Genomic DNA, 10,453 nt, shown 5'->3' on the forward strand with positions numbered 1-10,453 from the left:
GTTGGTAGGTAGACTTTGTATCTTTGGTTTTGCATGGTAATTTTTTTTTTTTTTTTTTTTTTTTTTTGATTTTTCGAGACAGGGTTTCTCTGTGTAGCTTTGTGCCTTGATAATTTTTTTAAATAATACAGATGAGAGTGAATCTTAACTTTAATATTTTATTCAAATTAGGCATTGACACAGCTTACATGTATTAATAAGCAGAAAAAAAATGTCATTATTTTTCTGGTGCGAGGAATAACCACATATGGGTTATGGAAAAACCAATTATGTCCATTGAAAGAGCAGGAAGCACCCTAATGAAGACATGTATTGTTAAATATTGCATAATTTTTGTGAGAAAAAATGCCATAGATTTTTATAACTGTTATATATTGACAAAAGATAAATGTAGAATTTATGAAAATGAAACTTGATGTCAAATACAGTGTTTGTGGCTGTTTTAATCTGAACTCTAGAGTCTCTAAAGACTTTCATTGGCAATTTAAACTAAATTGTAAGAACAAAAGAAAATATGAATATAATGTAATCTGTTTTCTTTTTCTCTTTCATAAGTTCTACTTTAATCAAACACTTTCCTTATTAATCAAATGAAGACACAACCTTAAGAAACAGGAAATATTTTTGTTTCCCTCAAATGATATTTCACAACTATCTTTGCTAAAAACATGAAACATTATTGCATATTTTTTAACCAAATAATATCACAAGTGCTCTGCACCTGGGCATGTTTCAGCATTCTTCGCAACTTAATACAACAGTATATAATTGCGTATCTCAAAAATATGTAAATATGCAAATAAAGAAAAAATTGTTTATTGTAACGTAAAATGTATGTTTCTAACTTAGCATAATATATGCGCAGCTACTTTGTGCTCACTCAGTTCCCAGAAAGAAGAAAAAAAGTCAATCCCAAGACTGTAGGTAATAAAGCATGTCTAGAAATGCTAAAATAAATCACCACAGGAAGATGGATTGTTGAATGAAAGGTGAAAGAACTGTTCCTTGTACAACAATCAGGAATTCACTGAACAAAACAAATTATCCCCTGTCAGCCATTTAAATAGTGGGCTCAGAGAAATGAAAGGCTTTTTAAATATAAAAATCACCTACAAAATGTGTACAGCACTTTGCACATCAGATAGCATGATAATAAATCTCATACTTCTTAAGCTTACTTCAAATAACATTCTACTGCTTTGCCTATTTTATTAAAATAAAAAGATACTGGAGCCTTTTTTCCCCAATGAGAGCATTTCTGTAAATTTGTTCATCCTTGAATAAATATACATTGCCTAAAAGTTACAAGTTATTACTACATCAAGGCAATTGCAAACTGAGAGACCCAAAAGTTACAGCAAACAAAGAGACATACCTTAAACCTGTATGTGTTATTTTGGGGTAAAATAAATTTGGAAATCATTTATAATATCATAATGTAAATTTCTGAAAAGATATTCTATAAATATTTTGGATGGCTATGTCTTTATAATTGCAGTAAAATAGAGCCACAAAAAGGATCCAGAGAGATTTCAAGGTTCTTTATACTGTAAAATCAGTGACTTCTGTTCTGCTTCCAGTTTTGAATGGCTAGTAATGAGAGCCTACATGCTTAATCTCTTAGACTACATTTCATCGTTTTAGGGGGGTGCTACCATGTTTCTTTGTTCTGTTAAAGGGCAGATATACGTCCTACTTGATTCATAAACTTAACTCACTGAGGTAATAGATTCTCACAAGTGGGTTTGACTGTGCCTCTGCTGCTCTCAGCATTCAGTCACTGCAAAATTGATTTGGGTTTTCTGCCTCAGACTTAGACTGACCTTGGGTTCTGTAGGACTCCTGAATTGACGAATCAATTACGCAGCTCCAAAAGCACCTTGGCTCTCTCTCACTTTTTCCTCTTGTTTATGCCAAAATACTTACAGACAGAGAGAGACAGTGTGCCTTGAAACCCAGACAGGGTGTCAGGCAGCCATGACTCTTTTGAACTAAGCATTCGAAACTCAGATGAGAGGAGCTCTATCTCTTGAATAGTGGATGAGTTCTTATAATGCCCTCCTCGAGACACAGAGTGAGACACTTGTGACCATTTCAAAAAATATGACACATATAAAACAGATAAGAAATCCATAACACATAAATGCATAGCATTTGCCTTTCCAAGGCTATAAAATGTGTTACATATATTTTAGCTATTTTATGTATGGTATTTTATGTATGGTATGTATGGTATGCATATCCTATATATGTATTACCCAATATTCACTAGCTCAGTAGTAGTTCCACAGAAGAAAATACAGTCAACCACCAGTCTTTATTAACTCTTTTTTGTTTGTTTGCTGACTTTTTGAGACATCTCACTATGTTGGTCCAGTAGACCTAGAACTCATATCCTCCTCCAAGATTTCTCCTTTACCCAGCTCTGGGATTACTGATGTGTGCATTTACAAACAGTCTTAACTCTTTTTATCTTAATTTATAAAAGTTGACTGTCTCTCGTTAGAGTCTGTATTCTAACTTCAGAAAATATTTTGTGTATATTTTATAATAATTTTAAATGTAATTATAATGGGTACCATTTTAGTTCCTATATTAACAAAACTATAATTGTTCTCTCAAAAGAACATTAAGTGGATAATATTATTTTAAAAGTCAGTGGAATCAATATTATGGCTGAGTAAAGTGGTTTTACAAATAGTTATCCTCTCTTCTTCTACACTTTCTGATAAAGTTTTTGATAAATGCCTTCGCTGAATGGTCATGAAATTTACACCTTTGATCCTTCTATCAAAACTGATTATATAGTGTGTAGTGTTCAGAACAATTTCCATGCAATTATTACACTGACATTTATCAGAATAATGTTCCTTGACATTTACCACAAATTGTACTATTTAGAATCTGTTCCTTGAATCCTTCTTTGAAAGTAGCCTCAAAGTATTTGCTGTCAGAATAAATTGCATATACTGTATATGTACTTTGATTATTTTTGCAATTTTTTCCCTTGATTTTGAGTTTGATAACTTCTTATAGTACAAGATTAGTTAGAATTTTTATTGAACCTGACATTCCTCTGATAAGCTCCACGGCTTAGACTATGGTCAAGTTCCCCACATACATTAATTGTGTGATGTCTTTGAACTTACCTTGTCATTGTAACATGCAGACCAGATGAAACATCAGAATTCTCGCTCAAAAGCTGTCAAGGAGAAATAATGAGAATCATTCCGACAGTCCATACATTCTTTTGACAGGACTTTTGGGTTTGTTGATTTGAGTTGTGCAGTTACCTTTTAAAATTGCACTAAGTCTCTGTTTAACAGCTTTATTATAGCAATATACTCTGCATGGTGGCATTTTGAACACTTTGTAAATGTACATTTGACAATAGCAGCATTCTTAAAGCCACTCTTAGAGGTTAAAAAACAATTCTATCCATATAATAAGAAACTGCAAGAACAGATGAAAGTCAGAGGGATCCTGAAAAAATGACACAAGATCATGACACCTGGGTTCCAGACATGGGATTGCTTCTATGAAATACATTGTATTTGAAAAATAAAGTTGTTCCTATATTCTCTATATTGATTAAAACTTCAAATATAAGCAATGGTAGAGAGTTGAATATGGCCAAATAAACAAAAATGACTCTTTTAACATTTTTGCTTTTTAAATTATATTTTTACTAATTCTTTGAGAGTTTCAAAGATGAATATCATGTCCTTTCATCATACTTAGCTTCCCCTAACACTTCTCCTAAATTCTCCCATTCAGTCTTCCCCTTTAAAGGAAAATGGAAAGGTAAAAGTGACAGAGTGAGAATAATCATGCCATTTCTTGGATATAGTAAGATCATTCAGTTCAACATATGAATATTTATACTCTCCAGTGAAATGATAATAACGGAAGGTGCTAAAATGTGTGGTGCTATGTTATCATAGAACTTGTAGATTATTTTAAAAGACAACTTTGCTTTGATAATTTCACATCTGAAAGATAAAAGAGACATACTCATCTAATTGCGCTACAGGATCGCTAAAAAACTTCAGTAGAATGGCATAGGAAATAAAGTTTGAAATGCATATTGAGATACTGTGGAGAAGTAAATTAAGAATTAAAATAGATTTGCTCTGTATAAAATAGAAAAAAAAATTCTCATTTTTGCTTTTCCCTGAAGAAAATAAAAGGTGTTAAAATGCTATGAAATTGGATATAAAATGATATGTGAGGCCCAACAAAATGGCTCTGTGGACTAGGGTCCTTTAAAAATTGATGACCTGCACTCGTTAGGACTCACCTAGTCAAATGAGAGCACCAGCTTCTGTCAAGGTGTCCTTTAACCTCTACATGCATGCTGTGGGCCAATGTCTCCTCCCCACTCCCCACAAAATAATAATAAATACTGAATATAAAATAAATAAACTATAGGTAAAGTCCAAACTCACCATTTTTCATCTGTGCTGTCTTTTACAACTTACTTAATTAGAATTAAATTTCTTTCCTTTCTAAGTTTCACAAATAAAATGTACTCACCACATGTGAGGACACAGAATACAGATGTTGTGCTTGTGTGTAATAGCTAGTAAACATTCTTCCTCCTCACCTTTGCCTTCAGACTCACAGTAGAAGGTTTTTCAAATGTGTTCCAATTTGAAAGGACTATAAGCAGGCCATCCCTTATCCATCAAAATTTTAGAGAAGTCCAAAGAAAATTCACACTCACTCTTGGTAATTGCTCTAGCTTAAAAAACCACCACAGCATGCAACTGTCATGTGTCTATTAACATACTGAATCTATACCAAATAGATCATGCTATATTTCTGTATTGTCCTCAACTTGTTGAATCTCATTTTACAATGTATGATATTTACTTGCCTAAGGGTACACTCATGTGCATAGTCTTTTTAGTATACAGTTGGATCTGAACATGATTATAAAGAAATAAAGACTTAACACAAATATTATTCATTGTTGATGTTAGCTCTACTTGTTTTTACCTTTCCAGATTTGCCATCCTAATTATTATTTTCTCAGACTAATATTGAAATTAGGTTTCAATCTCTGAGCATAATTACAAAGGATGAAAGAGAGCTTCTATGAATGATGCTTTTCTGTAGAGTATCTGCACTTCAATAACAAAACAAGGATGTGAAAAATGTAACTACATGTAATCTACACACTCAACTGCCTAGATACAGTGAGTAGCATGTGGAATTCAATAAAGAATATGCTACTCTATTTACTTACCTCTTAGAATCCAGCAAGAAACTCATATGATGTCATGATCATTCTATTAAAATATCAATCTCCAGAGCCAAAGACAAGAGAACTTAGCATTTGCTACATACATGCTTTTTTTATTGCCGAGTTTGTTTGATGCTAGGTATCTTATGTAGCAGAACCATCATCATTGAGCTTTGATATACAAGTTGTTGTGTTGCTCTGGGAAAAGCTCTATATTGGTTAGTAGGGTGGGGGTAAGGATTAAATCCATAGGATGCAATGGAGAGGTAAATTATTTCAGTGCTGAAAAGATTTCAGCATAAATACTTCAGTTAGAACAAGTGGCAATGTGATAATGTGCTGAGTTAGCAGTAACTAAGCTTCACTGTGCTGCCCATTGCCATGCATCTCCCTCAACAAGTGAGCTGGTCAATTAGATCAGCACAGCTCCAAGAAAAAGCAAAACACACTTCTAATTCCAGGATCCTCTTAGTTGGATTTGTTCTGCACAGAATACAAAATGATTTTGTTGTTCCCCTGACAGTTCACATTGTTCTTTGTTGAATTGTGCTGATTTTATTTTGGGGCCCTGAAAGGCTTATTCTTTTGGCTTTTAACTCTCACCTTAATTCTTCTCAAGAGCATTTCAACAAATAATCACATTGAAACATGAATAGTAAAGTGAGCACTGTTTGTCAGCATGGAAAGTCAATGTGTACAGCAGAGACTACAGGTTTCTTTGGTTCTTGTAACAGTAGAGATTAGCTTTTGTTCTTTAGACTTAATGACTGGACAGCATGTTTGGGTGAGAGTGGGAAAGATAACAATTTATTCATCCTCTCAGTAGAATGTTTTGAAAGTCACTGATTATGAATCCCGAATTCAGACTTTGTTACACTCAGTGATTCAATCAATGCAACTGGGCAAAACATGGATAAAATTCCAATTCTCTTTTTGTCTCTCTGTCTCTGTCTCTGTCTGTCTGTCTCTCTCAGTCTGTTTCTGTCTGTCTGTCTCTCTCTCTCTGTCTGTCTCTCTCTGTCTCTCTGTCTCTCTCTCTCTCTCTTCCTCCCTCTCTTCTTCCTTTCTCTTATCACCCTCATTTTAAATTTTACTTATTTTTGGAGCACCATTTTATGCTTATAGAATTAGGTCAGAAAAAAAATCAGATGGCATTTGAGATATTTAGTTCTTTCCAAATCAATGAGCTGTTGAAATGTCCTTTTCGTAGAGGAGACTCCTTAGCCAGTAGGGACATGCAAATTAAACTTACTTTAAGATTCCATCTCACTACAGTCAGAATGGCTAACATCCAGAAGTTCTCACAAGAAGGAAATTGAATAGCTAGTAGAAATGTTAAAAAGTATTAAAAATCCTTAATCATCTGAAATTTTCAAATTAAAAGAGCTTTGTGAATCCATTCACCCAAAACTAAATGGCTATCCTTAAGAAAATAAATGACAAAAGGTTGGCTAAGATATTGGAAAAAAGAAAATTATTTGTTGCTTGAGGGAATATAAACTGGTGAGACTACTTTGGAACAAATGGAGGTTCCTCAGAAAACTGAAATCAGAACTACCATTTGCCTAGCCATTCCAAGTGTGGTTACAGTTCTGAAGGATTCTGAGTCATAAGAACTGAGCCACTGTACATCCATATTTAATAAGGGATTTGTCACAATAGCTAGATGTCCATGAACAAATTAATGGATAAAGTCATTGTATTGCTGTGCTGAGTGACTGTCCTCCCAGCCAAAGTGACTGATATCTTGGGGCATTTATCAGTGGTCCTTGTAAAGTAGCATCCCAGCTAGGTTTGTGATAGTTTTCACACACACACACACACACACACACACACACACACCACCCAGGAGTGTCCAACTGCTGCTTCTTATCAACAGGAAGCTCAGCATGTGTTTTGGGAGAGGTGTTAAATTATATAAAGGTGGGATAAGACACAAGCTGCTGCTCCATCTGTTCAGCTGTGGGGAAGCCCTGGATCCTGATGGGTAGGTCTTTCCAAGTGTTATCTGTTATGGGAATACCCACACCCTTGAAAGTAATCTTTCACCCATGATCTGCACAGAAGCCCTGAAAATGCATGGGTTCCTCAGATTAAGCTTTGTTGGAATCCCAACTTGGTTTGGTGTTGGGACTAGAAGGGAAAAGAAGACATTTCTTAAGTTTTCTCCATGAAAGGAATTTTAGCAATAGCTGTATATGCACAGTGAATATTTTTTTCAGCCACAAAGAAAAAGAAAGGATGATATTTGCGGAGGAAAGAATAGAACTAAAAGTTATATTAAGTGAAGTAGCCCAAACTTAGAAAAACAAATACAATGTTTCTTCCTTTATATGTAGATTTTAGATTTTAATTTTTATGTGTGTGTACATACGTGTCTGTCGGGGAAATTCTAGGTCATGAAACTAGAATAGAAACCAGGAGAGGAGAAAAAATTTCTTAAATGGAGTGTGATGGTAATACAATACAGTTGGCATGAAAATGGAATGCAGCCAATGTGGTAAGAGAGGAACCAGCAGATGAGAATGAGAAAAGAGAATAAATACAAGATCAGTAAAAATCAAAGCATAAATGAGGAAGCAATAATGAAACAGTTCACTGTGTGTGCTAAGTTAAAGCAAAGATCAGAAATATTTACAAAATATACAAAAATAAATGCACACAAGAATTTTCCTCAATGCTATATAACAAATTTACCACTGACCAAAGCACCCTCTACCACACACACACACACACACACACACACACACACACACACACACACACACCTGTGTGACTTCAGGGAAATTCCATGACTTCTCTATGTCTGTATTCTTTCAGTAGATGCTATAGTACCTCCTGGGATGCTAATGCAGGAAAGGAAATCTTACTGTTCTGAGGAACTAGGATTGCAGCTGATAGACAGCAATGGCAGTGTTCTTCTGGGAGTGTTCTTGGCTGATAATGTCAGTCCCACCAAAGTTCATGCTCATCTCCAAAACATAACACCTAGTCCAGTCTCCCCATCTTGGACTGACAGAAAGCCTAGTCAAACTCCATTATCTCTGTGATATTCATCAAGTGCAGGTGCCAGGAGTATGCCTGCTAAACAGCATGTACACCTATCTGCCCCTGGGAGTCATCCTCCTGAGAACTCAATCTGTTTTCTAGGCAGAATAGAGACTCTATCATTTCAGAGAGCTACAAAACATGATAGAGTTTATTCATTAAATGCTTATTATTCTTGAAAGGGTTAAAGGATCTGAATGTATTTGCTATTACCATAGACATTGATATGTCACATGACTCTAGCAGAAGGGATCCCATTGGTCCTGTTCTACAGGAGGCAACAAATACAAGAATATGTAAAGCATGGGAGGAAACATAAACACAAGAAGGAACAACCTCTGCAGAAGTCTGAAGATGGAACAAGATTTTGAGGGTACCATGTAAGTGGGTTAAGGTAGATTTACCCCCAAATACATCCATTTGGTTTGCTGATTATTTCAGTTGAACTCTTCAAGAAAGTATACTTGTAGAAATGTCTCAGTGGCCTCTTCTTTCCTACTGAGTACACAGTAAGAATTATTTTGAGGAGGCAGCCTTCTCTGTGCCAGGATGAGAAATAACCTTTACTCACCAGTAACATAGAATTGTTGCAATGAGCCTGCACAAATCTATTTACTAAGGCAACCCTTCTCCTGCCAGCTTTACAACTCCCCTATATCTCCTAGTGATGTCCTGGAAAGGATTGCCCCAACTTTTAGCCTTTGGTCCTATCTTTTTTTTTCACAGATTTATGAGTCTTTGTCTGAAAAGATATAAAAGTTTCCTTTTTTAAAATCTTTAGTCTCTCATGAGGATCTGCATGTACCTGAAGAATAATAAAATGTATACGATTTCCTCTTGTAAATAAAACATAAATAAGTAAAAATAAATGAAAGGAATATATATATATATATATTTTTTTTTTAAAAAAAAAATATGGAACGCTTCACGAATTTGCGTGTCATCCTTGCGCAGGGGCCATGCTAATCTTCTCTGTATCGTTCCAATTTTAGTATATGTGCTGCCGAAGCGAGCACATATTTTTTAATAAATATGATAATGCTCTATATTCATGACTCATGTTTTTGGATACTCTATCTAAATAATCATTGTTAAATCTGAATTCACATAAAATTATTGATCTGTGTTATTCTAAACATTTTGTGGTTGAGTTTGCTACATTTACATCTGGCTCATTTTTATTTATATTAAAAATATATTTGTATGTATGTAGAGGATGTGTGTGCATGTATGTGTACCTATTTGTGTTAGTTCAAAAACACACATGCATCCCACTGCCTTGTTTTGAGGTCAGAGGACAGCCTTGAGTGTCTTTGGTCTTATCCTACCTTCTTTGAGACACAGTCTCCTGTTATTTACCACTATGTAGTCTAGTCTTGATAGCCCTCAAGAACTAAGGATTCTCTTCTTCCTGTCTCCCATCTCAACATAAGAGCAATGGAATTACCAATATATGTTATACCATCAGACTTTGTATAAGTTCTGGGGACTTGAACCCGGGTTCTCATGTTTTCTCAACAAGCTCTTTACCCACTGAGTCGTATCTCCAGCCTGACTTATATTTTTTAAAGTGTAAAATAGATGCATGAATTCATCTATGTGCTTATCGACACATAATTGTCACATGCTTTTGTACTGAAATTATGTTGAAAATATTCTTTACTCCACAGGTTTACTTTGGTTCTTTTCTGAAGCATCTCAAGTTCCTAGTTTTGTAACTCGATATCTGGACTCTCCTTTTCACAGTCATTTTCCTGTTTGTTATCATTTCTTTTGGAATACTGATACATAATAGCATTTTCTTTTGACTCTTCTTTTGACAATTAAAAGGTCCTTTGAGAAGGCATATTCTAAAAACTGTTGTTTAGATCTTTCCATCATCTTGAGTAGGACATAGGATGCTTATGTATTAATAACCTAAGTGCCATTTTATGTTTGAAAGATAGTTGTTGTTTTTTTTCTGATTGAAGTGATCTTCTGAATTGATTAAACCATCCAAGGCAGATTACTTTCACCAAAATAAGCAGATTATGGAATGAATTACTTCCATATATTTCTCTTTGTTTAGGTCTGCTCTTATCTTACTGTCCACTCATCCTTTCACCTATAAAAACAGACAAATAGTATATATGCATTGATAAATGAAGGCTATTATTT

General features: G+C 34.6%; 1 non-coding gene across 1 annotated transcript; it reads right to left on the reverse strand.

Moving 5' to 3' along the window:
* Positions 1 to 9,205: 9,205 nt before the first annotated feature.
* Positions 9,206 to 9,312, reverse strand: LOC114692298. Its single transcript, XR_003734396.1, has one exon. It is a non-coding gene; the product is annotated as a U6 spliceosomal RNA (small nuclear RNA).
* Between the last annotated feature and the right edge of the window lie 1,141 nt (positions 9,313 to 10,453).

This window comes from Peromyscus leucopus, chromosome 20 (assembly GCF_004664715.2).
Source record: "Peromyscus leucopus breed LL Stock chromosome 20, UCI_PerLeu_2.1, whole genome shotgun sequence".
Classification (NCBI taxonomy): Eukaryota; Metazoa; Chordata; class Mammalia; order Rodentia; family Cricetidae; genus Peromyscus; species Peromyscus leucopus.